Source organism: Gallus gallus, chromosome 7 (assembly GCF_016699485.2).
Source record: "Gallus gallus isolate bGalGal1 chromosome 7, bGalGal1.mat.broiler.GRCg7b, whole genome shotgun sequence".
Lineage (NCBI taxonomy): Eukaryota > Metazoa > Chordata > Aves > Galliformes > Phasianidae > Gallus > Gallus gallus.
This window is the reverse complement of record NC_052538.1, coordinates 15,756,691-15,784,049: the sequence shown is the minus strand read 5'-3', so window position 1 is coordinate 15,784,049 and position 27,359 is coordinate 15,756,691. Positions and strand designations below refer to the sequence as shown.

The window sequence follows — 27,359 nt, the reverse complement described above, 5'->3', positions numbered from 1 at the left end:
AAGGCAGAGAGCTTTCCTCAATGTCACTGGGCAGAGCTGAGGTACCCTGGCAAGACAGAGAGCAAGTTCTCCACACTCCACTTTTCTCCCCTCTCCTTTAAGGACTATGACCTCCAGAAGCTGTCAGTTCTGCAGTGCACACGAACAGTAGTTTCACAGAAAGATAGCAATTGTTGCTTGGAGCAGTCTCCCCAGGCTACAGCCCAGTTAAACTGAACACCTACTAAAAGAAAAATAATGCTCTCAGATACTAGCATGTGGTAACTGTAAACATTAATTTATGAATCACTAACTTGAAAAATATGAATAAAGATGAAAGGACTGAAAAGAGTGGCTGAAAATTTTATGACTCAACATGCTGAATTTGATTAGTTATGATTAATAGGGGGTCACATTTTGTTCCTTGTAAATAGTTGAGTAATCGCTGTAAATCCACAAAAATATTCACAAAAAGTGAAAGGTTTTAGCAGAAACGTCAGCCCACACAGGAAACGTGCAGTGAGTTATTGCATAGCCACTCAAAACCTAAACACTACAGCATTTGATATTAGTCAGCTTTCTCTTTAAGTTTCTGGCATTACTGTCCACTTCTTCTACCCAAAGATGATCACTCAGTGTCCCTGAGACAACAACCCCAGCTATGTAAAAGCCATTAAAAAATGCATATTGACTAGTTTGAATTTACTGCTTTTTTTTCCCCCAAATGTAATCATCATGTTTGCTGACCTAATAACATCTTTGACATACCAACTAGTTACTGGGACAAAGATGAGGACATAGCAAGAGGCACATCTTCAAAGCAGCCTTCATTGCTTCAACAGTGATACATGTACCAATGCTCAGTTTAGCTTGCTTAGAGAAAGGAGACAATTTGTAGATCCACTTCTGCTACAGAAAAATCTGGGCAGACCACCACCCTGAAGCCACAACCTATAAACTTACAGAGTGGGGAAGCAATATGGAAAGTGTCACCCAGCCCATCGTTACAGTTTGGAGCCCACTGCTCTGCCCCTATTACCCATCAAGCTGTCTGTGCTTGCTCTTAGTCTGGAAAACTCCTTGCACCCATTAAACTCTTTAGAGAGAGGAACTGTTTCCTTTTTCAAAGTAGTTTTTTTTTTTTTTCCTTATTTCCCATCTCTTGCCACCTTATCTGCTAGAGGCTCTTCACAGTTCAAGCATTTTAATTCCTTCTCCAGGAAAGAAACTAACATTTCTCCTCTAGAGACCCAGTGGCGATTTAACATTCTCCCAGAAGTCCACACTTGAGTTCTTCAAACTTAAACTGCAACGTGACAGCAGTTACAAAGCAAATGCAAAGAGTATTTATCAGTCACTTCTGTATCATTTCTCTATCAGATGAATACTGCTGAGCTGTGCAAGCAACATTATTGAATTGTATCTACCTGAAGTTAAAAATATCAGCCAGCAAATGCCAGACGTAGACCCACAGGGAGCACCTTCAGCATCTTCCAGCTGCCAGGCAAAACTCAATTTGGTTTACAGAAGCTCTGAAGGTGATTAGATTCTGAAAGCTTTTTCGTCTGCAAAGACTCCCCCTTCCCAATGAAAATCTGAAACATTTTCATTGCTTTCATATCTTGTTAAAGGTTTTGCATTTTCTGCTTTCAGTATTGAAAATAATTTTTCAACGCAAATAAAAAAAATCCAATGTTAGCAACGGAAATACAGACTTCTTTTCATATCAGGTGAGTTTGTCTCTCTCCCTCCCCAACCTCAAAAATCAAAGTGTTGCACTTAATCCCTTATGAATTCTACTTTAACTGCCTGAAACACACTAATCAAAGTTCTATCAAAAAAGTACTAAGAATGTGGGCAACCTATATTTTTCTTCCTCTTTATGAACTCTTCAAGAAGACTTTACTCCTTGGCATCCTTAAACATAGGGGTAAATCCCTGCTTTCCTGCAGGGATTCCTTGAAAACATATCAGCCAGGAGTCTGGGTTAATTGGAGGACACTGCCCAGGACTAATGCTTTGCAATCTGGATATTAGCATCTCCTGTAAATGCAAATATAAGCTACTATTATTACATGGTGATGCGGCAATGTTAGCTGAACTGACATGCTTACATGAGACACTGATAAAATTAATGACTGTAAAATTAACCTTCACTTAGTCATGAAACTGATAAAAGGATTTCGTACTGTCTTCCCCAGTAGATGCTTTTCTCACTAAGCCCTCTTGAACTCAGGATGCCTCTGCAACAATTGCCAAAGGTATGTAGGCTTAGGTGGAAGTGAAAGATTGTTTTTGCAGACAAATAATCTGTTTTTCATCTTTTTTTTTCCTTAAGTGTCCAAGAAGATCCTATGCTAATGTGTGCCACATGCATAGGCAAAAATTTTCACGAGGTAGCTAAGGTGCAGGGGATGAGACTGCAGTCCACTTTGATACTGTGATGCAAAAAGGTTGTCGAGGAAGTTAAATTCAGACTGCTGCAAAGCAGGTGGGTAGGCTCCCCACCCCCCCAAATAAATAAATAATTCTGTCTCCAAAAACTTTAAGAGGGTTATTCAGAAGCCACTGAGACTACACTACGCCTGAAGGCTATTAAATACACTGTGTCAGAAGCTTCGGTGACACCTGTGTGGCACAGACCAAAATGGAGAGTGCAATAGGAGAGCAACAGCAGCTTTCAAGGTCAGAAAAGCTGCATTTACAAAATTGAACACCTTGCTGAAATTAAGACAGAGAAGGCCACAAAATAAAGCAGATCAAGTGTAAACACAAAATAAAGAATTCTAAAAAAGAATATGAAGAGAGCCTTTAAAAGAATGCCCAAATAAATACTAAAACATTCTTTGAACGCATGAAAAGCGGGAAGCTTTCCTGTGATCAGTGGCACCACTTGATGACAATAAAGCCTAAAAAATAAATTCTCAGATGACAATGCAACAACACAGATGCTCAGTGAATCATTTGTTTTCACCTTTGCAACTGAGGATATTGGGGAGATTTTCTTGCACAACACACATGTAGCAAGTCAGTACAACTTTTAAAATGTTGTTACAAGCAATGCAACTTCATGCAAGCATCATCAAACAATTAAAATCCTGAAATAGAGAACTGAGGAAAAGATGTTATGAAGCTAGGAGGAGACTTATCACATTTAACTACTTCCTACAGCAATTAGCAAAGCTCTGGAACTTGTCACCACAGGAGGCTGCTGAGGCAGACAGTGTCAACAGGATTGAGTGGGATTGAGGCAAATTCATGGAAAACAGGTTCATTAACACCAGAAGGACTGTGCAGGCAAAAGGCCTTCGGAATCCTTAATATAGCAACTGTGACGCTAAGAGAGCATGAGGAGAACAGACCAGGGAAATGGCCAAGCATGCAGACTCTCCATGAAGAGTCTCTCCTGCTGCCTCTGCCTGAAACACGCTGGACATATTGATGCCTTGTCCAGTCAGCATTTTTAGGAATTTCTATATAGCTTCTGTATCTTCATTGGTGTTACACTGTGTTTTGCATCCTTCAGCTAAACAGTCTGCTCCATAATGGGCTGCATCAGTCTTACCATTACCAGTAGATGAGCCACTGCTCCTGGAACTCAAAAATGGTTTTTCTTCTGTGGCTGATGTATAACAGAAGTCCAAATAATTCATGAGTGAATACCCAAATCCCAAATTGATGTGTATGATCCCATAGTAGCACTTGTAGAGGCAAAATAAATCTTGGTAGATCTTCTGTAGATTATTGGCTTGATACCAAGTACCTTGTTTTGGGGCCAGAAACTAAAGCGGAAAACATGTTCTGAAAACTATACTAGTATTGATCAGCCAGAATATTGCAGAAGTCAGTAGCCTAGTGAGACCTATTTTAAGAGCAATAAACAAAAACAAACAGGAAAAGCTGGCTAATAACAGTGAAAAGGACGAAGTTTACTCCTCTGCAGACTGATTTCTACAACATCTGAACTACAGTGGTGCAAAACAAAACAGAAGAAAGGAATACTGAAAAGACAAACGCTTTCTCCCAGAAGGATTATAAATTACACATTAACGAAGTCACTTGGATTTGGTCATTGATTCAAGAAATGGTACAAGAAGGAACAGCACCCTCACTGTCCTTCACAATCAGAGGAAATGTAAACAGATTCCTTAGTATACCAGACTCCCATCTGGAATACCCCGTATTTCCTTTCTCCTCAAAGTTTGATGAAAGGTGATAACAGATACTACAAATCATCAGCACAACCTCACTTATTCATTCAATGCAAATTCTGAGCAAAAGAGATGTTGACAACAGCATCCCAACCATCTCTTTTTGTGATTTGTTGGTGCTACAAAACATACAATCGTCAGAGAGTTTTACAGCCATCGCAATAGCGTTTTCTATTTATAACTGGAGGAATATGAATTTACAGTCTATGAAAGGCTTTAGAGTTCTGACTGACAGCTTGGGAGTCTTTTATTTCATAAACACTACATGATTTACTAAGCAAGAAATCAGGAAGCCGATGGTAAGAAATGAACCTCCAGGAAGTATTTTTCTATCTGAAGACAGCCATGCTAATAAGCGTGAGGTTATCCTCATCACGTTGCTTCATACAGATGTGCATATGTTGCTGTACACAAACACAGCAAGCAGGAGGGTTTATATAGACTTCTAAGAGGGAGAAGTAGTTAGAACAGCATGCTAGGAGGATGGCTGAGTCAGAAACCTACCAGAAGAACTAAGTGGCTTTTCAAAGGATGCATGATATATACTCAGTAATTACTAAGGACCACATACTAGAAACTAACACTTTTATGTTCAGTGGAGCTTTGTAAAAAAAAAAAACAACAAAACAACCAACCAAAACAAAACTTGCAAGGTATATGCTTAAATACAAAGATGAAATTACCAGTTAGGAATTTCAGAGATTCTGTGTTAGCTTGGCCTTGCTCCTTTTGAAGTCAAAGATAGTTTTTTTTCTTGATATTTTAATGGGACAAGAACTGAAGCACGTGGAGTAATTCCAGAAGCTCTGCACTCTTTATAGGAGTATTAGTTACATTTTTATGCAGATATTCAGACAATCTGGGCAGATAAAGTATTTTCTTCAGCTGGCTCTATTAGCCCAACAGGTCTAGGAGTCCAGTAATACTTCTAAATATTTTGAATTAGCTTCATACAACCCGTCACTAAAACCTTGTATCTTTCTAAATGCACAAGTTGTTGATAGAATTGTTCAACTTCAGAAGCTCTTAATGAACATTACAATAATGCTGAAATTTATACTTGGACAGACTTTCCCAAATGCTTTACAACTATCAATAGTTTTAGTCTAAAACATCTCTTCGAAGTGGGCTATATCCTTGCTCCTACCCCATGCTTTTACAGATGACTGAGATGAGATAGAGGCCACATACAGTAGTAGCAGATTCCACCCATCTATTTCTGTTGTCATTCTGACAGGCATATAAAACATCACACAGTTCAAACAATAAAAGAACCTGCTAAACACTTGTATGTACCCACACACATTCACGTATTTCACATTTTGTTACTGATCAACTACACAGCAAAACTCAAAATAATAAACAAGAAATAAAGCATACTATGGCTGGTAACCTGAAATCTAGGCTAAGAGAGTGGCTGACTTTGTGCCATTCTCCCACAGACAAAAGGAGAAGCTAGGGAATTGCTGGTGAGGACAGTACTGAGTAGTACAGCTCCCTACTAAAAGATACCACTGTGTCTGAAAATTCACAGGTTCTAAGATGCTGAAAGCTGAGCAGCAAGCCAGCCAAACTGTCATGAAAGGCATTGAGTAAGGAGGAAAAGCAATCTTGTTTCTCAAACAGCCTGGAAACTCAAAAAAAAGAGCATGAAATCATAATAAGAACTTGGTCTCATTTTGGCAAGGCAGAGCGAGGTTCAATTAATTTAATCATCTAAAAGTTACCAAAATTGCATTTGAACTGACTGCCCATCCTTCCTGAAGCATGAACGAAGACATCAAGGAACCACCAGGGTGCCCCCCCAGTTTACCCATCTATTTCTGAACACGTTCTCAGACAACAAACTGCAGGCAGCTAAAGCTGATGATGTGAATCTTACACACCTTGAGAGCATGTGATGATTACTGCAACACGGGGCAAATTTTCAATAAATGATAGCCTTTTGGCTAGCTCTACCCAGGCAGCAGAGTAATACAACCCCTCAGCCAAACTGCATCAGCATGCAGTCCTGGCTGTGACTAACTGCAAATGTTCGTTTTTTTTGTCCTACCTATATACAGTGACACCCCCGTCTGTGACTCGGGCTCATGTACATCACTGCAATGGAGAATACAGTGCTAGGTCTTAGAAAGCACATATAAATCCAGGGTTAGAAATTGTGAAGCATTAAAAGGTTCCATTATTATAACTAGATTTAACTGCTTAAGAAATAGCTGAAAAAGTTCAGTAATTAGTGCTGTCAGATGCAACTTGTCATTGGATTTGCATACACAAACCTCATTATTTCCTTAACATTTCTCATATATTCCCTTAGAATATGAATGTCCACCATTATTCACAATCAATGAAAAATATTACTGCTTCCTCACCTGTAACATTTCACCTTTAACTGAAGGAGTCAGTAACTACAAGGAAAAAAAAAAATCAAGAGCATCATAGTTGTTTTCCCAGAGGGCACTGCAGTGATTGGGAAAGGAAAAATAACTTTGAGCATTCTCCAAAATAGCAAATAAAAATTACATCTGTCAGCAGTGGGAATAGATCTTACAGTTACTTCTTAGGCGTAGCTTCCTTTTGACATTATTTAAATGGAAGGACTTGTTTTCTCAGTAGCTGTTTAGAAATGTCATCTAGAAGTTTCAGAAAGATAACCCCTAGAGGTATTACATCCCACACCTTAAAAAGAGTTGTTTTAAAAATCATCCCTGATCTACACTTCTCCCTCTGGGCACACTACACACCAGACTAACATCTGCACATCTGTTCATACCTGAGTGTCTCTCAAATGAAAGAATACAGAAAATAAACTACTGTCTAAATCAACAAGATATTGTATTACACTCTGTGGTTCTCATTAACTCCTCAAAGCAATCACAAACCCTTGGAAATGAAATCCTATCATTAATTACAGGCATTTGTCTCTCTTACATAAAATAACAATTCAACCCTTAAATGCGACTGTTTGGTACCAAAACCTAGAAATGTACTCAGTCTGGTTTGTGCAAACCTGGTCTGGAAAACTGTGCAATTAAGCGATATTCAAAATGGATGTTGCTTTCTAGTCAGTATAAGCAATCCTTGCTGCTGCCCAGCCCGTCTCTGAACTTCTGTTTGCTGCACTAGCTTCCATCATCTACCAGGATCAACATGCAACGCATACATTCTTCAGGCTGTTGCAATGGAGATATGATCACCACCAAAATAGAAAAAAAAGGTGGAGGAAGAAGAGCTCTAGAAAACAACTCAGAATAAATGAAATAATTAAACGGATAATAAACTGTGGAGTCTTCCATGCTGAACCTACCCACATTTAGCTGCGGGTCATTATTCCTGCCTCCCTGTGAACAATATATTCTTCTCTTGCCTTGTAAGCATCATTTGAAACTGGGAGAGGCAGTGTCTCTTAAGGTCTCTCAAAACTCTGTTTGGAAGCAGAGGTTTGATGAAGTTTTGCAGCTGGTACCTCTAGAGAAAGAGAGGTAAGAGAAGTACTTTGTCTAACTAATACTATAAAAGGGTATTTCACACTAAAATGTTTCAAATCAAAATCAAGTGTCAATGCCCTAAGAATCAAAGAGCTCCCTGCATATTCCTGCACAGTTCTAACTGCAAACCAATGGTTTCACGTCTATCCTTACTACTACCCAGATGGCATAAGCAAGATGGGCTTCTGACAACTACCCAAAAGGAATAAATAACAACAATAAGAAAACCTATTAGGACATACTGTGATAATTTTGGTTGGAAGTCAAAGGACACAAAGAGAAGCCACCACAATTAAAAAACAAATTGCTCATCTGTTATCTCTGGAAAAATGGCACTGAAATATTTCAGTTTGAAAATTACCTGATTTCAAAGCACACACTGTGGTATTTTTTGGATTGGATCCTCAGCAAGATAAATGCTAACGTTTAAGCCATCACCATGCATTTTTGTCATAAATCTAGTTTTTGATTTCTCCCATCCCAGCTCCACAAACGGTTATGACGTATAACCACACCAACCCTGTGGCAAAAAGGATTTACATGAGATAGCAATGGAACAGATACACGAAGTATTTAAAATGAGAAATAGTTCTGAAAATACCACAGAAAACACACCCAGAGTTAATGCTGCCTTTCTCACCCAGGCTAATTGGAATGTTCTTTAACTCTGCTTTCACAGCTCAATTCCTATCGCTTCTTGGGACTGTCCACCATAAAACAATTGTGCCAAGTATTTTTGTTTGATGTTGTCTAGTTCTAGAAATGGCTCATAAAACCAAGCTCTTAACACATTACACTTGAGATTAATTTTGTTTCAGCCCCCATTACAGGAGTCACTACCACTTGTTCATACAGATTAAAGCAGTTTGACACACTCCTCCTTCCACAGACACGTTATATAAGATGGCACTGTTGCCCTGCACACATTCATTGTGCTCCTGGCAGCTCAAGATGAGCACTCCAGACAACCAGGAGCTCTTCCTAGCATGCCATGAATACTTCTACACCTTGCTTGTGCTTCCCTCAGTAGTTTGAATACTGATCCAAGCCACGCGTCACCTGCAAACGGATGAATGGGGAAATGACACAAATTATCACTGTGACAACTAACAAATGAGAGAGGAAGTGCCCTCTCCAGTTAACCCAATGTATAAGTTTAACAGTCAACATCCAAAAAAAATATCACTTGAACTGCAACTTCCTTTCAGCACGTTTAATGATACTGTTTACAGTATTCTAGCATGTTACCAGGTTTTAATGCAATAAATGTGCTCAGCTACTGTCATAGCTGCTGCGCTCAGTGTCTCACCCCGTGACACGCGACCGCTGCCAGCTGAACGCAGCTCCGGGAGTTTAAATCTCTACAATGAACACGCCTGAATGTTTCCCCTCTCAGTACTGCAAATGCTTGCAATAAATTACTTACAAAACACAGGCCTGATTCACCACTGCATTACTCCACTTGTACACAGCTAATTCAACAGAGTTGTACGAGAGCAGAAGAGAAGCAGGGAGGGGTGAAGCAAGCCCTGCGTGCAGATAATTAACCATCTTTTTCATTGAACCATAATATACTTTCTCCATAAACTGGCAACAGAACCAATCAGCATACACATTTCATTTCAAATACAAAGTAATTTTAGAAGCCAGCATTATTGTACCATTTGAAATATTCTCTGTTCTCATCAAATGATTCCCCTTATAATTGATGTCATAAAGAATATCTGTGTTAAGCTGTCTTCATTTCCACAGTTTTCAATCCTTATGATGATCAATTATTTATATACAGACTAGATGAAAGGCAAGATTGTAATGACTCCAAGAGATTTAAGAGTGATATAATAAATCTTGAAAGCAGAACTCAAGTGGGTGATGGTAACAAGAGCCAGTACTGGACGACCATATTTTACTATTTTTAGAAGTTCCTTCTCTCCCCTCCCATAAAAAGATCACCAAAGCAGTACTGCTCTCCTTTTGTTCCAACAACAGCCATTCTGCTTCCCTGTGACTTCGCTGCCACTCTCACTCCTTCTCGCTAGTTCTTCCTCTCCAAGGCAAAGCACGTTTAGGGCTATCCTTGTTAGCCCAGTCCTTCTGGTTGCCAGGATGACCTCACTGAGGGGCCAGGGAAATTCTTTGGCCTAATGATTTAAGTAGTCCTCCCTGGACGAAGCACATTAGCACACCTTTATTTCACTCATGTGACTCAGAGCTTCAAAGTTTATTTCTATCTGAGCTCTTCATAAACATCTGCTTGGCTTTGGATCAAGGCCACAGTAAGCCTAAGCACTGTCACCAGCCAGTATTCATGTAATTCAAAAAGATGATATACATCTTCATATGACTTCCATCAGACTTTAAAAAGAAATCTGGCAAAAATAAGAATGACTTATGTAAATCAAACATTTGAACTCATGCTTCCTTCTGCCTTTCCTCCACAGCTTTCTGAGTAGAAGCTTAAGCAGCAGTAGAGTCACCAGCCTACTTCCTGGGATCACACTGAGCCATCAGATGGATCTCAGCACATCAATTCCAGCTTGCTTCAACAAGTGGAGCTTCCAGCTACATTTAGGGACATTCACTCCATTCATTGTCCAAACAAACTGTACTAAAGGACAGCCTTTAGATTTCTCTCAGAACAGAATAAAGACAGCATCCTAATGTTGCATGCCTTCTTCACAGTTTCAGTATAACAAAAAACCTGTCAGTCACAAATTATGGTATTACTCTTTTTTCTTTTAGTTTTTAAAGGGTTTTTTTTTTGACAAATACCATGTATAAACATACATAACACAAGCGTGTTGCAACACTAACTCATAATTTGGGCAACCACTTTTGCACAACTGTAAAGAACCTCATTCAATGTAAAGCAAATCTGAAAGTGAACCCAAGCTCATGTGAAAGGTCTCCTGCTGGGACAATGTAAACAAAGGAGCTCCAAATTATTTATCATTTTTCAAAATTAAAGCCAAAAATCTGTGGTTAAATAGAGGGCAAATTCCAAAGCCTGCAAGTAATACAAGAATTCTCACTAGTGTTTTATTTCAGCAGGCTCTTCAGAATTTATTACTTATAGTAGAAGATATACAGTAGGTACACCTTGTAATATTGTCTTACATTTTCAGTGTGTACTAAAGAAATGTTTCCTATAGTAGTAGACAAATGACGTGATTGAAATATGGCATGTGCTAGGACCAAATTTTGCAGTAAAAGAAATAAGTAGCAGATTTCCTCAATTAAGACTCACAAAACACAGTCCTAATTGATTTGTATTACAGTAAATGTGGCCATGCTTACAATTAGAGCCAAAGCATTTTGCCAATTTATTTCTCTTTCTCTCTTTTGGGATTTCCCCTTTTCACAATATGCTTGCAAGAAACAGTAACTCTTGTAAATGTCTGCAAGGAGTTAATTCCAAATGATGAAGCAATCCAGCCCAGAAAGCAGCTAAGATTGAGCTTATGTCAACAGGTAGAATTTACAGTCTCACAAAAAGAAATGTTTAACAGTCAACTATTTAGTTGCAATAAATTAGACTTTCACTATGTTGTTCTTATCACAGAGATCTATAGATGAAAAGCAGTATATAGTAGCTAATTATTAATTTTATTTATTACCACAGGCAGGATTTTCTAGTAGCATTCTGTTCCTTAATGTGAAACTAGGGATCAGAACTTTATGATGACCTGAAGCTGGTTTCTTAACAGTTTCGATTTCCTGCTCTTCACAGTCACCATAAATCTTGTTCTCCTCCTCAAAGCTTCAGATGTTTCTAACTTCTTATCTATCAGCCTCTAAAGTGCTTCCAGACTCCCACAAACGTTTTAGCTGACTCCAAAGGCTTGTCTGCCACTCTTCTAAGTGTCAGGCCATATATCTGTTTTGGGGGAGTTCCTCATTGAAAAAGGCATACTATGCAAAACACATAGGCAGGGAGGACCCAGAGGCACCCCAGCCTCACTTATATTTCAAGTCTGAACCCATGCTGTCATTCAAACTTGCCTAGAATGCAAACTGCCTGAACAAGCCTTTGCTTAAGCTCACCAAGCTGAAGGTAGCAGCACTACAGCAACTCCTCTGTGATTGCAGTTGCAAGGGTGAGTGAGGCCATGGCCCAGGTTCTATCCTATAATGCTTTGTGGAGGCATTACATGACTGGTCTCAACACGAATACATGAACCTCAGATCATGTACCACACCGGGATTCATCCAGCACTTTGAGAGCAGACACCAGCAGCCAAGCATTGGTGAGTCCCCAGCCTTAATTTGAAACTGGTTCTTAAAGGAGGAAGAGGGTGAGGGCTGAGGGAGGAGAATGAACATTGGAGAGAGAGCTTGCAAGGAAGGAAAAGGAGTTTGCGACACCACATCTCAACACAGCTTAAACATCATTTAAATAAGGATTATAATGAAAAACTGCACTTGCTCTATCAGCTTTCTTCACAAATCACAGCCACCAGAACAGGACAGTAGAACAGACACTTGCCTATTCAATCTGATGTTGACTTGCAGTTGTATCCCTCGGAAGCATTCTCAAGCAGCAAAACCAAGGCTTTATCACAGCCCCACTACAACCCCACAGAAATTGTACTACTTTTGGGGAAAGCATAGGGCAAAGAGAGAAAGGAATTTACAATCCTTACACAGCTATTAGAACTGCTTCTGTAAAAAGAAATGCCAAGAGCAGCACAGCTCAGCAAAGCCATTCTTTTAGCCACAAATAATCTTTAAACAAAAACATGGATGTAATAAAGGATATTTGGGACTGAAAAATAAGAAGCATAACAGGACCACAGAATAAGAAATTCCGTATGACACACTGGATTCTCACATGAAAAACAGTCTAAGATGTCTTTCATTATTTTGGTCTGTGTATCTTAAAGAACACAAAGTGAATACACAAAAGGCTTCTCTCCTTAGAAGAGCATTATCCTTTCATGTGTGGCAGTATGTTTGATTGAAGACCAGCAACATAAGGGATAAGGTGGCCTGTCTGTACTGGATGAGATGTGAAATGACAAGGGACTCGATATGTTTTGTGAAGGTGCCTTTACGTTCAATTATACTAGTTTTTAAGCTGTTTGCATGTGAATATATTTACACATTCAGTATTTTGGTCATGTAGCTTTGGTCACACATGGTGGGGTTTATAGTACTTTATACATTCCTCTATAAATAGGTGCTGAGAATATCCTGCCCCATCTCAGCATCTGACTCCTAGATGTAACATTCACAGATGGAACTCCCTTGAGTCAAGCAAAACTGAATGTTTACAGATGTGCTTGCCAGATCTATTGTGCTAGAAAATCTTGCCAAATCATGACTCTTTTACTAAAATGAGGAAGAGTTCATAAAATGGGAATCCATGTTTGATGGGAAACACGTTGCTGAAGAATACCATCACATTGTGAAACAGGAAAAAAAAAAGTAAAGAACAGTTCTACTATGTCAGTAGAGGCCACTTTTCTCTTATTTTGTAGAGGCAAGCTAATCAGCCGCAACCATGATTATTTAGCTTTCCCCATAACTAGGCTACTGTGGACCAGCAGGACACTTCACAAGGTGAGAAAAACAACTTACCAGCTACTGGATGCTCTTGCTTTCCATTTTAAGTCCTTGCTCAATTCTACCTCAGTGCACTGCCTGAAGCTTCCAGGGCTCCCTTCTCTTTTTCCCCTCTGCTCGGTTAGCAACCTCCCGCAATGGGAGGCTGCTGAGAATCACAGCAATCAAACACCATTCTCTGGATTCCTTCTCTCCCCAAACACCACAATGTGGCTCTCTTTGCTGTTAATGAAATTGGTTGCAACAACAGTTATAAGATTATCCTTCTGATTGTTTTTCCAGACAGATGCTAAATTGCCTTGTTATATTTGGACATATGTTGCTGCTTCTTTTCCTAATGGACATTTCTCAAGAGCAAGACCTGCCTAGGGTCAGCAAAGGGCAGGCAGTTTTGGATCGGCTCCTCAGGACCCCTCAAACTGAGGAGGATTCTCACTGTATGCTGCTCACTCCTTCCCCCTCTCAGCTCTTCTGTGCCTCAACATTTTTGTCCACTTTGCCAAGTCCCTCAAACATCTGCTTCCTCCACCCCTGCTCTAGTGTTCAAGAATGTCTCTGGCAAGAGCTTGCGGCCAGAATGGCTTTCCTCACCTAAAACCTATTCTCCTCTCTTGGTCTTCTCCCAACAGAACACCTCCCCCAGCAGAAATAAGTTTAGTGACTGCAAACCTTAGTGACCACAACTCAGATCCTCATCCGTCTCTACTGCCCTTTTCACTGCACAAGACTGTATCAGTGTCTCAGAAGAGGCTTGATAGTGCACGACTCAATCTTCCTCTTATCTGTTCATCACTTCGCTTTCAGTGACCATTCCCCAGGTCTCTTCCATTTAGTGTCCGTAGAAGACAAGTTTTCCTCCAGCCACCCCATGACCTCCTCCTATTCCTTCTCCTGAGATTTCCCCACACGTCCATACACATTCCCCCCCCCCCTTCCAAACTCTTTTCTAAAGAAAATAGAGAAATCTTTGTCCTAAAAACAAAACAGAAAATCCAATAGCACACCACCCAACCAAACAATGCCCACAAAACAAAATGGAGAAGAACCAACTTATAAAAATACCAAAAACTCCATACAGAAACACAACAGTTAATTTCTCCTTTCATCTCTAAGCTCATTCTGTGGTATTAACACCACAATGTAGTTTCTTGACACCACTTCCACCTAAGATCCTCTCCAGTCTTGCATTCCTCCTCACATTCAATGAAGATGCTGTCATTAGCACTTCAAATGATTGTTTCCTAAACATATCTCACAGTCACTTACTCCATTTTCATTCATTGTATGTATTATTCTTAAGCACTTCACCACATATGCTCAAATACTTACTATCTCATACTCTCATAAATACTGCCTCAATTCAATTGCCTTATTTCTTTAACTGACCCTTTAGACAGACACTCAGATTCTTTGCTCTAGTTTTCTGTGGGACATCTCTGTACCATAACTAGATAACAGTTTCTGTAACTTATTTACCTAAAATAGCTTTCCCCTTGCGGTAAGATGAAGTAAGTTACAAAGCCCCCTCTTCTAGTTTTGGCTCAGAGGCTTCTCCCTGTTTATGTCTCAAGTTGCTCCTCCTTCTTCGTTTCAGTTTATCTTCTTTTCAGTTTTTCTGATGGAATGAACACATTACTCTCTTGGTTTCTAAGAGACTTAGAAATGTCAGGATTAAAACAGCCATGAGAAACCAGACCAACATTTTTTGCCTCACTCCTTGCCCCTTACTCACAGGGAAACTCAAATGAGAGGCAGGAAGGGGTAAATAGTCTCTGAGACCAAGGCAGCTGGTCTCATCAGACAACCGCACCCAGCTGTTTTATATATGGAACAGGAAATTAGAAGCTGGAGTTGAAGGATAGCTCTCCATTCAGAAGCTTGATGCAAAAAGACTGTTGTATTAAAGGCTGTACCTTGTTTTTACTACATAAAGATTTGAACAAGTAGGAAGTAATACTTCTGTTGCAGGGAAGAAAGTAGAAAAGTGATTTTATTTATTTCCTGTGGCTTGCGTCTTTTTTCACTTCGCTATGATACTATTACTTTGAATATGTTATACCAGAGTATCAAAAATCTCAAGTGATTCTGTTGGATTTACCTTTCTAATTCTTTTGCTCAGTGCTTATCAGTTTTCCTTCAAGAAGTCAACTATTATAAAGCACAAGTTGCATAAATAGACATCTCCTATAAGCTTGCACAGGACTTGAGTCTTGACTCAATGCCAACTTAAATAATTCTTCCAGCCTAAACTTCACCCACAGGATTGCGTTGCTTGCCTTGCCTCCAAAAACACTTGCATTGAATACTGGAGGCCTATCACTTAACTGGTATGGACTATCAAAAGATCATTGGAACAAGTGGCGATTTCCCTCTAAGCCTGTGAAGCGTTTGGGGAAAATATTATAACTAGATTCAACTTCTCAACAGTTATCTCAGAAGCAGTAGTGAGAAAAACATATTTCTCCCCCCCCCCCCCCCCCCCCCCCCCTTCCACCTCTGTGCATGATGTATCCATCTCCCCATTATAGGATTAACTTCTTTCTTTTAATACCTAAGCAAGTTTACTGGTTTACAGCAAGAAGCCCTGCTCACAAAAGGACAGGAATACCAAGTCACTGGCTGCAAAGACAAAAGGTAGCTGATATAGTTGCCTTTAAGCAATTTTGAATCACCCAAGAAAGACAGCAATCACAATGGATAATAAAGAAGGAATAACTTACCTTTTCTGAGGCTCAGGGCTCCCTGGAAACTCTCAAAAGCAGGTGATCTCTAAGGCTGCCAACCCTTAAATGAGCTTAGGGAGGGTTGGACCCAGGGTTGCACAGATGAATTGCTTGCACCTGTGTTCCCAGAGCTGGCAACGCCCCTTCACCAGGTGCTCAATCACTGGTTCAGGCTGTGACCTAACGGCTCCCATACACCTGCCTCTCTACAGTGTGGGTTAGGCATGGTTTGTACTGCAAGCAATACGCAACTCAGAATTGCCAATCCTGGCATAATTTTCAGCAGAACTGCTGTAAAATGAAGCAACCTCATTTTTAAACCTCATTATGTTCTACAACTTCATTCTTATTTTTCCGTTCATTAACAAAGAGACCGTGCCACGTTTTATATGAATCGATAATGACTAATGGAATCATACTTTACACACTTGAAATCAGAACTAAGTCAAAAATGGATATGGAACTTAGTACAATGTATTTAAAAATTTACCATTACCACACTAAAAAAATTACAGCAATATAATAAAAAAGGAACATAATGACTGCAGATCTATTTCATGGATTCATGGTTTCCCTTTTTATCATCAAATATAAGAATATAACTTTAAAAATGTATTTGAAAAGTTTAATTTCTAACATTTATTTACTGAACTCTTGGAAAATGCGTCTACTGCATAATTAGATTTGATTACAAGAGCATTTGGCATGTATGAGAGATGGACATCCATACCTTTACTTCGCTCTCATGATCACTGCCTGTTCAATGGGTATAAATTGCTATATTTTTTCTTTGAATTTTGCCATAAATTTTGCCCAAAGTTCAGAATGGTGCAATTTTTTACATTGTTCTTTATGCATCTCTTTTTTTTTTTTTTTTTTTTTTTTTTTGGTAGTGGATGTAATCAGAACATATTTCATTCCATGGCACTCACGGTAAGGAGTTTCCTTCATCTGCACATGCCATCTATAGTGACGATGCTCCTTTCCAGGTTGGAAACAGCTAGTACAAGCAACAAAACAAGTGGCTCAGTGTGATGTAGCTGTCTAGAGAAGTGCCTTGTTGCACATACCTCAGAGCAGTTTCACACCAGCTCAATTTTGAGGGAGCTCCATATTCTCCAGGAAGACTTTGGCACGCAGTAGATTCCCAGACTTCATCTCTTCGTCTCAAAATAAAAGCATTGTGCTAGGAATGGAAATATTTAGTTATTTTCCTGTCAGTGCTGTATATTGTCATTTTGTCTATTTTTGACTATGGTATTTTTTTTTCTTTTCCCTGCATCACCCTAATGCCAATGAAACTCATTATTTCCAAGTGTTTAGAGTCCCCAGAACATGAACAGAGTATGTCAGCTGCAAATGAGGATTTCTTCATGTAGACAGGTATTTGCCCCCATAAGCTGCCTTGCTACACTGTTAACTGAATTAACTGCTTTAAGAAGGACCCCATACTTAGGATGAAAACCTGAACCAACCTCCTTAAATATGTCCTTAAGGACCACCTAGTGGACAAACTTTATACAGCAGTTTTATGTAATATCTCTGCACTACACACTCCACTCCTCTGGAAAAAAAGAAAACAAGCAAACCCATGCTGGATCTCTGTGGGAATGTAAAGGAGAGGTGAAGAAATGTACTCGGATCCTTGCTACAAACTGTTAGATAATGTTCTCTTGACAAATTTCTCTTGACAAATTTCTCTTGACAAATGTCAGTGTAGAAATAAAATTTATTTGCCCAAATGGATACATTAAAAAAAAAAATGCTGATTTTGTTGCTTTTGTCTTACATGGAGAAAGACTGGAAGAGATGGATGTTTAAACAAAAATGACAAAACCTGCTTCTACCAGATATGTGTCAAAATTCGTGAAATATCTGCTTAGTTCTAGCAGGACTACATTCTATGCAACCAAGTGCTGTGTCTTCAGTCCCCCATCCACAGTGAATTGTAAAACAGAAGCAAGCAGCATCTATATTAAAAACTAATGATGTAAAAAATATCTTCAGTAATAATAATCTAAAATGCTAGTAACCTCAGACATGCTGCCTTCCTCCATTATGGAAATTTAAAAATGTATTTTCTCAATTCAACAGCATCTACACAGTTAGCAATACATATTCACCCTATTATATAAAGCATAGCTGGCCATGTGAAATGCAAAGCTATCGCCTATGTTATAAAGAATAAAGATGTATTTGTTTGTCTTTATAGAAAGATTTCCCCAATTTATCTTCATTCAGATTTGTTAAATATTCATGTATTCACTGCAGAATCTTGCATTTTTCCCTATTCTGCACTCAGACAAAGTGTTAACAAGCGACCTCAACTATATTCTGCATTTTTCTGTCATTTGCTTGTTTCTAAATATATCACGAAGCTCTTGCATGCAGCCTGATGGAAGTATTTTTTCCTCTTGTCCTTTCCGCCACTGGCACAAAGCAGCACATTTGGTAAAACAGGACAAAGGAGTTTGATGCTTTGTTTGATGCCACTTATTCTGCTGTCTCGCAGATACTAGAAACAAGGGCAGAAATGCAAATGATTTTTTGCACAGCATTCCCTACCACACTTAAATGGTTACATTTCTCATTGTTCCTTTTTATAACCAGGACTGCCTCTGTACCACTTATATGGACCAGGGCTGACTAATTCAGGAAAAATGTTTGCGCACAGAAGTAATATGCTTTAATGGAAATTCACACACAACAAGTTATTTCCGTGGAATATTCCATTGCTGAAGAAGCAGATGACAGAACAGCATCATCATGTTTGAAGCTGGAGCCTTGTGTAAGTGGAAAATACACGCTTCAGCAGCTACCTCTTTCTAGAAGCTGAACTGGGCTAGTTCAGTCTGATAGACAATTTAGAATTTGAACAGGTTTGCTAATGAAAGTAAGGGCTTTCAAAAACACATCACTGCCATAGATAGGGCCACAGTCCCCTAAGGTCTGGCTTTCTTGGCCTGAAAAGCTGTTTTCACATTAGGGTTTATGCCACATAACCAGGGTACTGCTGTTCTACAGAGGTACTGATTAATTTGAACCCTGAGAAACGAGAGGCAGGGAGTGGGGCAGCAAACCCTTAACTCCAACATTTCTGGGTTATCTGAGGATTCAGCTTCCAACCCAGTCCAGCCCAGTTGAACCCTACCTTGCAGCAGACTGGTGGGATGTCGGGTGCCACTTGTGAACCTCTGCAAAGTTCATAGCCCCTTTACCCTCTAAGGTGGCTCGGAGGGTAAGGGAGGCTGGCCAGCTGCATTCCAACAGAAATGAAAGGCTGGATTTTACCTGTGGGATTCAGAAAAGATATGCACATTCTAAATTTTGGAAAAAAAAGCTTCTTCAAAACAACACACAAACAACACTCCATTTACTTGAAACATGGAGCTAGCAGATGAGAACAAAGAATAAAATATGATTATAAAAAGCCCAGAATAGTTGCAATGAATACAAACTGAATAAAGTGGGAAAACAAACTCGTTTGAAGTCTGCTTGACACTGAAAGGGCTTCTACATGAATGAACTGCAATTGCTTCAGGAACATGGGTGCTGTTGAGATCTTTGCTACCTTTAAATAAAATATATGAAATTACTGAGATTAAAAAATTAAGTGTAAGGTGCCTTAATAAAATTCCCCATTGCACACAGTCTGTTATTATGAAGCCTCTACTAAGTCTGCTACCCTGCCTTAGTCATGCAGAGGCTAAACTAAATACCACAAGCCTCCCCACAGTCCTTCCTCTGGGGGGCCATGAAGTTGCCTGCGCTCCACAGCACCTCCACCTAGACCACATGCTCCTCAGCACATACACCTTGTACTGGAGTTTAGAAGATATCTACAAAGCTTATTCCACATTCCCTACATCAAAGGAATCCTTTTACTGCAAAACTGAGACTTTTATGACTCTCTTCTGCTACATTAAAGGGCCTGAATTGAGGATCTTTACCATTTGTGTGAAAGACTTCCTTCTCTGCTTACTTCAGGTTAAACAAACAACTTATTTTTATATGGCCCTCAGAATCAGCTTGAAAGCACCAGAAACTCAGCTGCCACAAGCTGTGTTCTGCTACCAGGAGCAAAGCAGAGGAAGGCTTTGACATCCGTGATTTTATTTAGAACAACTCTGCCCAGGACAATGGCTACCACTGCAGGCTGACAGGCAAAGGAATCTCACTCGTCTGTACAAATTGAGTTCAGCAGCCTGACTGTGTTATCATCTGATGGTCACCCACATAAAACAGACAGATATTATCTTGCTTAAAGCCTTCTGTCACCAGTACCATCGTACTGGCTGGGTTAGCAGAAGTACAGGAGAGCCATCCTACCTGCCACAGTTTGCTTTGATTCAGGATGGACATCTCTTGGGTGAATGATCACGTTGGTGCTGTTCATGTTTTCTTTCTCTTATGCATAAATTCACAAATGAAGACAGAATTAACACTCCAAAGAAGAACAGCTCTCTGTCGAACTCATACCTAATCTGCCAAGTAGAGAAATAGATAAGAGATTCTTGAAGGAGGGATTGCCTTCAGTGTGTCTCATCTTGTACAGCTGCAAGATATTCCCTTGCTCTTTATGTCTTCACTGGTGTCGGGCCATAATACAAAATGCACACAGCAATTTTTGAGACTCCAACACCTTTTCTACAGCAGGGTTTAGAACATCCATTGCTCATTCTTAAAACGTGGAAATCGGTAAAGCTGTTACATGTGGCAGATTAAACAAAACATAAAAAACAAAAGAAAAGCAACGTATCCACGGATTGCTTCTGGTACACATTTGGTGTTTCCCCATGGCCTGTTACACCTATCTGCCCACAGCTTTTACAGAAAGTTAGCAGGCCAGTGGCAAACAACTCCAATTGAACAAGTTAGTTTGCTTGTTTTTAAAGATATTTTCAACTAGTGGGTATCCTAGCTAAATTGTATCAAATTGATGCTTGTACTGACCATGAGAAGTACACAGATACAACCCTCAGGGATGATTTAAGCCTGTCTAGACAGGCTTGCCATTGCACACTTGTCAGCGATTTGTTGCCTGAGCAGCTCACTACTGAGGGTGTGTGCCTGTGTATGAGGAGGACAAAACAAACAGAACGCAACTGGCTCCCAGTCTGTCTCTGCTGCTACTGTTAAATGTCTTCTCAAAGACTGCCAGTGCTTCTTGTATCAGTGCTGCTGGTATTGACGTCAGTAGATCTGTCAGCTGAACTGCAAAATTTTAAAGCCGAATTTAACAGCAGTTTGCAGTGACAAGCTCCCTTCGCTCCCAAGAGGATTCCCAGCTCTCTTTAGACGTCTCACTTTATTAAGGAGATGTAAGACTTCTCTCATTGTGAGCTCCGATGAAGGGCTGTAGTAAGCTATTTTGGAAAGTTCACAGACTGAGTAGGCAAAGAAACAGGCAGAAGAGGAAAGCATCATTTCATATTATCATATTGCCACTAGTTCTTGTTAAGGCATCACAGACCTGTGGCACCCGGCTGGCGACAGTTGTGGCTGGGCAAATACCCTCCAGGGCACAAACCAGGGCTGCACTGTTGTCATGGTTTTTGCCTCAGTTTGTAGAAGGAGGAGGGTGTTAATGCAAGGAGAATTCCCGTTCCTGGCCTCTAAGGGTGGCACCATCTTAAGGGAAAATCCCATGCAGGAAAGGTGAGAGCCTGCCTCCAAAATGCTGCTTGAACTAAACTACAGCCTTTTACTGTACAACGATCAACCAAGACGATACTGCATTCTGTGGAATATAGAATGAATACAGAATTATGCCATGCAAAATATAATCAGTTTTCTTAACACATTTTCAAAGCTGATCATTTCTAACAACATACTTCATTTGAAAAAGGTTCCAGAATATGATAAATTCCTGAAGCGTTCATTTTTTATCAGTTCTGTCAATTGAAACATTTCAGAAAGATATAATGGTGGGGCCTCATAGAGGCTAAGCAGTTTTCCTGTTAAAAACCTGATTCTGGACTGACTTTGTGTGGAGTCTACCTTTTAATATCAAAATATCCACACTGAAGTTTACGTCAAGCAGATTTGAGCTCTTTTCTTGGCTAAGGTGTTGAGTATCTTTCACCTTCGCATGCAGTTGTCACAATGAGTCACTTCTACAAACTTCTCATCTCTCCATTTCCACTTCCATTTCTCTTCGCTGCTTTTTATGAAGCACTCACAGCACTCCCGCATATGTGAGCGGCTGCAAACAGCAGTGCCACGGGAACATATCTAGCTGTGTGGTCTGTTGCTAATCAACAGCCCCCGCCAACACTGCCCCTTTCCCAATAACTGACATTTTCACAAAGAGAGAATGCCAAATGTGACAAATGGCGCTGTGATGAACCTGAACCTGCCGTGCCTTGCGGTCCATAGGGCTGCTGTAGGGATGGGCACCAGGCAGTGCCATCACACATGTTCATCGGAAGCACCTTCCACACGCGGCCTGGGGGCCAGCCTTGGGGTAACGTACAGCAAGGTCTGAGCTATGTGAAAGGACCAGGAAAGTGCACTAATTTCCTCAGCGTGGACTCCTGGTTTCCAGGAAAGAAACCAAGGACAACCGCCGGGTATTTGTGCCTTCCAGTACCTCCACATCTCTTGATTTTGGTTTCCAGGCAGCTGGGAGCGCTCTGCCATTCCCACAGCTGCAAAATCAGTCTTCATCTGTGATTCCTAGGACAAGCCCTTGCTCAGCATTCTTATCACTTTTCTGTCCCTGATTTGATTTTCACTGTGCCCCCAAATTCAATTTTCCAGCAAATTGTATCAGGTGCTCGCAAAGCCCAAAGCACGCTCCGCACGCCGCATTCCTTTGTGGCATCAACTGCTCTTCAAACGCGCGCAGCCCCGCTCGCCACTGCCGTTGCACGGCTCCTCCTCGCATGCAAAGCCGTGGGCGAGGCTTTCCCTCAGCCGCCCACCCTGCCCGTGACGGCGTTCCTACGCCGCCGTGTGCGCCGTTAAAGGACAAGACGCGTCCTGGCACACGGCAGCGACGGCGGCCTCCCGAGGGTTAAACCTCGCCTTAGGGCGGCAGCTTCCCCCGCCTCCCCCCGCCCCACGCCGAGGGAGGCGGCGAGCCAAGATGGCGACGGCCACAACAACGGCGCCGCTCATTTTGTGCAGCGCCACGCGCCCCGCCTCCGCGCCGCGGCCCCACCGTGGGCGACACCCAGCGGCGGCGCGGCGCAACGGCCGCCTGGCTGCGGGCATGGCGCGCGGCGCCGCGGCCTCGGCTTCTGCAGAGGCGTTTCGCCTTTCAGTGAAAGCAAAACCTCCCTTCAGGTCGGCACGGCCTCTGTCCAGTCCGCCTTCTGCTGGGACTCTGTGGCAGAGGCTATGAAAGCCGACCACCGTTACTATTTAGAGTATCTTCCTGCATCTGCTTAGATTTCGTATATTTTGCCTGCCAAAAATGTGCTTACAGTTGGATATTCCATAAAATAAAAATACTTATGATCCAGACAATGTCACGCCATTTTCTTAATCTTCCAGCGAACTGTTTATAACATGTAAAAGTCCCTCTGAGATGACGCTTCAGCACTAACAAGACCTGCTGTGTTTAAAGCAGCGCTCTGAACGCACAAACTACTTTTGTACTGCATAGATGCAATACCTGACAGGGCCCTGAGGCGGTGTGCGCTACAAGTTGGCACCACAGATGTGACTGACCCTATTTCCGCAACGTAAAGAAAGTCCTTGCGTCTTTCACAGGTGCTAAAGTCAAAAGAATGGACTGGGATGGGGGTTACCATCAGTACGTGGTGACGGTCTGCAGTGGGCATGGAGTGCACGTTGCAGCAAACACATGAAAGAATTACTTACACAGCAGTTACTCTTAAAATCACACATTTGTAACTGCCAAGAGGCTCAAAATCCCCATGAAGTTTGGTATCGGCTCTGACCCTTATTCTCGGAGGAGATGGATTTGAGAACAATGAGTTCAACCGAGGAGTTTGCCTTGCTATCTCACCCTCCATTTCTACAGGTCTCTGGTGTCTCATAATGCAGTTAGTCTGAATTTCAGTTTTCCATAGGAAAAAACATCCTCAGGTGACAGCTCCATGCATCACCGATGCTGCTCTTGAACTCAGTTGTTCTAAATGTGGATCAGGCTCTGGCTCTGGCTTCTGTTCAATAAACTCTTTATTAATCTGGCACCATTTCTTACTCACATATTAGGGTGGGAACTGTTCCATTGGCAAGATTATGTCTAAGTCTATACTTAACTGCAAACTACTTAAACTAAATAATGTCGCTGTCACTTACAGTTATGTCAGCTGCATCCCAACTTATCCAATGCTTTTGACACATACACTCATCTGTAATATCTTCTATTTAGGCTAGCTCAGCAAAGGAAAAAAAATAGCATAGGGTACGTGGTTTTGTTTTTCCAGCCTATGTAAAGCAAAGCATGCTTTGCTTTTGAGGAACCTTTGTCTCCTGAGGTTTTGCTTGACTTAGTTTCATTGTGGCACCTGTGATGAGTCTGAGATTTTCCCGTGTCACTTGTCATTTTCAGGCAATGCAGAACATCTTCATGCCTTTCTCGAGGGTTTATCCATGCCTAGCTAACCATCCCATGTTCTTCTCAGTATGTTTATTCAACACAGGGTAAACCACCTCTCCATTCCTTTTTAACAAAATCCCATGTGAATTTTTCCTCTATACCAGCAACAGATGCAGGGAATATACAGCACCAGCCACCTTGTGCCAAAAGGCACATGTACTTTTCTACAGACCTTCATCCTAGGGTGAATGGAGAAAGATAAGTATGTACCACTGATCCTTTCCCTCCTGGAGATATATATAATAGCTAACAAACTGGAAAAGGTGCAATTTGTCACTATGCTATGGAAAATCCTGAGATTTTTCTTAAGCTGTTTTTCTCCTTTGCTTCCCTGATGAAGACATTCTCCTGAGGAAGCTGTGGAATGGACGTACTTTTACCCAGTAATGGGCTTCTGTCTTCTTCCTTTGGCTTTGCTGTCACTGTGAATGACTTAGACTGTTGTACTGCATTGGTTTGGGCATCACTGTCCAACATGAAGTAGCACATACTACTTTTCTGTCAGGCAAACACTTGCCATCAGCTGCAATACTGTCTACCATTTGGCTGAAAAGTTCATCTGAATGTTTTACCTTTTACCGCATGCCCTTCTGATAGCTGCGTGCACATTTCCCATAGGCTGGCACCTCCCGTGCTGCCTGCTGTAATATGCACAGCTCCACATGCCACTTCTGTCAAAATAATCACTCCTCTAAAATTGCCTTTGATCTCAGTGGGTTGTTTTCTTTTTTTTTTTTCGATGACAAATTATTATGATTCAAGATGATTAACTCTTGTGCTGTGTCAGTTGTCAGTGAGGTTTTTTGTTCCCATTCACAGTCCTATCAGTAGCCCGCTCCGAATAACCCTGCAGCAATTCTTCACAAACTTTTACAACAAACGTTTTGCCATTCTGCTTACCTGGATACAGAGTCCAGAGGGAGCAGGTTTGCCCCCTCAGCCTGGGCTAGGACACATATTATACGGAGGGAGCACCCAGCTGCCTCCAACCAGCACCCTGAGTTGAGGCACTAAAGAGAACACATGACATTGCACTAACAAATGAGCTTCCAGAGGTGCAGGACAAGGATGTAAGGTGGGGGTTAACGGGAGGAGGTGGTAGAGGTCCTTAATACACAGGGTGAATTCGTCACTGTTTCTTCTTTCTTCTCACGCTGTCAGTGTGAAGAACTGCAGTCCATATCGTGGTCATTCTGTAGGATGTGTGTGCTTCACGACTGCCTTCACCTAGAACTTAAAGAATATAAAAATCATCAGAGCCACAGATAAGATCAGCTTGTCTTCTTTTTTTTTCTTTGCAGATAGAAGAGAAGGAACTCCACTCTATTTCAGTGACTTTTTATTCCGATGTCTACATTAATAGTTAAAGTCTTGTGGTGCCTACTTCATAAACTTGATGACTGGCATTAGCTTTTGGAAAACAATATACGACGGGTCCGAGTGTCTAGATGCTACTGTGACTTGATAATAATAGAGAACAATGACACATATAAATGTTTGAATTATAGAAATTATTTCAGACCAGTAGGGCAGAAATGGCCATCTTCTCAGCCCTGCCAGCGTATTGAAATTGGTCATCTTTTCTTGCTTTTCTTGTTACACAATAAATGCTATTTACATCTAATTTATTATAAGCACATGTTGAGTAATAGACCATAAAGCTTTTGGAGATTCTATTTTCAGTTACATTGTACTGCTGCTGAATAAGAAATGCGATTGCTGAAATTTGTTTTCAATGGTATGTTGATTAAAAGCTGCTTGAGTTTAAAATTCCAACCATCTAAAATGAAAACCCTTCACATGCTTCATATCCCCGGCCAGCCAGAGTTTATTTTTCCTACAGTGTATAAATAATGGATTTTGCTGTTTATACGAATCCATCATCGAACCAGGTTGAATTCTCAATTGGCAGTGTGAATTGTCTTGCAGAGAAGCTAACTAGCTGGAACTAATTTTGAAATGGGTATAGTGCATAATTATGGTAACCTAGTGTACAGGTATATCTGATGTATAACAATATGTGTGAAAACAATACTGAAAAACATAGCTGCCTGGTTATAAGCTAAATCCATTTTAGTTTAGTGATTTAAATCCCCTTACTTGGCAGAAAGCAAGTGTCAAAGATGAATGTATTTCACACTACCTTTTCCCATGAAGACTTTAAGCATAACCATTGCCAGCAGCTTACAGGTAATCTTGCCTCCAGAGAGGTGAGGAAGGTGCTCACAGAAAAAGCAGAAGCATTCAAATGAACTCTGTATTTTTAAAACTTCCTTTAAATCTTTTAGGTTTTTAGTACCGGGGTGGCTTGGGAACCATCTGGTTAAATCATTTACAGTCCGCCCGGTGACAGCTGGGCTTTCTAGAAGCTAGGTGCATTCTGAGCTGGGCAGCTCACAGGCAGGTGACCAGCAGGATGTAGCAGGGAAAATGAAAGCAGCAGTGTTGGCACCCATGATGGGAATGTTTGTGGTAGCAGGGAAGTTTCCAGCAGAAGGGTTCAGCAAAGATGTGCTGAGCAGGTGCAGTGCTGTAAGGAAGCTGGTGAAAATCATGGAAGGAAGTACAAAGAGGGGAGATAATTTAAGGGTATTAAATACAGAGAGACTTGACCGCCGTGCTGGAGTTTGAGGATGTCTGAACTAGAGAGGGACTGGGGGAAGGGATGGAGCCTTTGAACACAAAGAAATTTATGGACCTCTGAAAGCAGAGATAAAGATAAGGCTTTTCAGAGATGCCTGAAGATGAAAGACTCACAATTAATCTAACTTTGGGAGATAGATCTAGCTAAGAGAGCTGCAAGATTTAAACTTTTGTT

The 27,359-nt window shown here is 40.9% G+C and overlaps 1 long non-coding RNA gene across 7 annotated transcripts in view; it reads right to left on the bottom strand.

Annotated features, from left to right (window-relative positions):
- The window catches only part of LOC107053812, a 125,059-nt gene that overhangs the window by 49,537 nt on the left and 48,163 nt on the right, over positions 1-27,359 (bottom strand). For 3 of the 7 annotated variants that reach the window (XR_006939815.1, XR_005861302.2, XR_005861296.2), the window contains exons 3-7: positions 22,559-25,774; positions 21,440-21,706; positions 20,296-20,450; positions 19,118-19,257; positions 17,037-17,152 (exon numbers count right to left, since the gene is read on the bottom strand). This is a non-coding gene — a long non-coding RNA (uncharacterized LOC107053812). The remainder of the gene's footprint in view (positions 1-17,036; positions 17,153-19,117; positions 19,258-20,295; positions 20,451-21,439; positions 21,707-22,558; positions 25,775-27,359) is intronic. The other 4 variants (XR_005861301.2, XR_005861295.2, XR_006939814.1 and 1 more) reach the window with 4 other exon arrangements.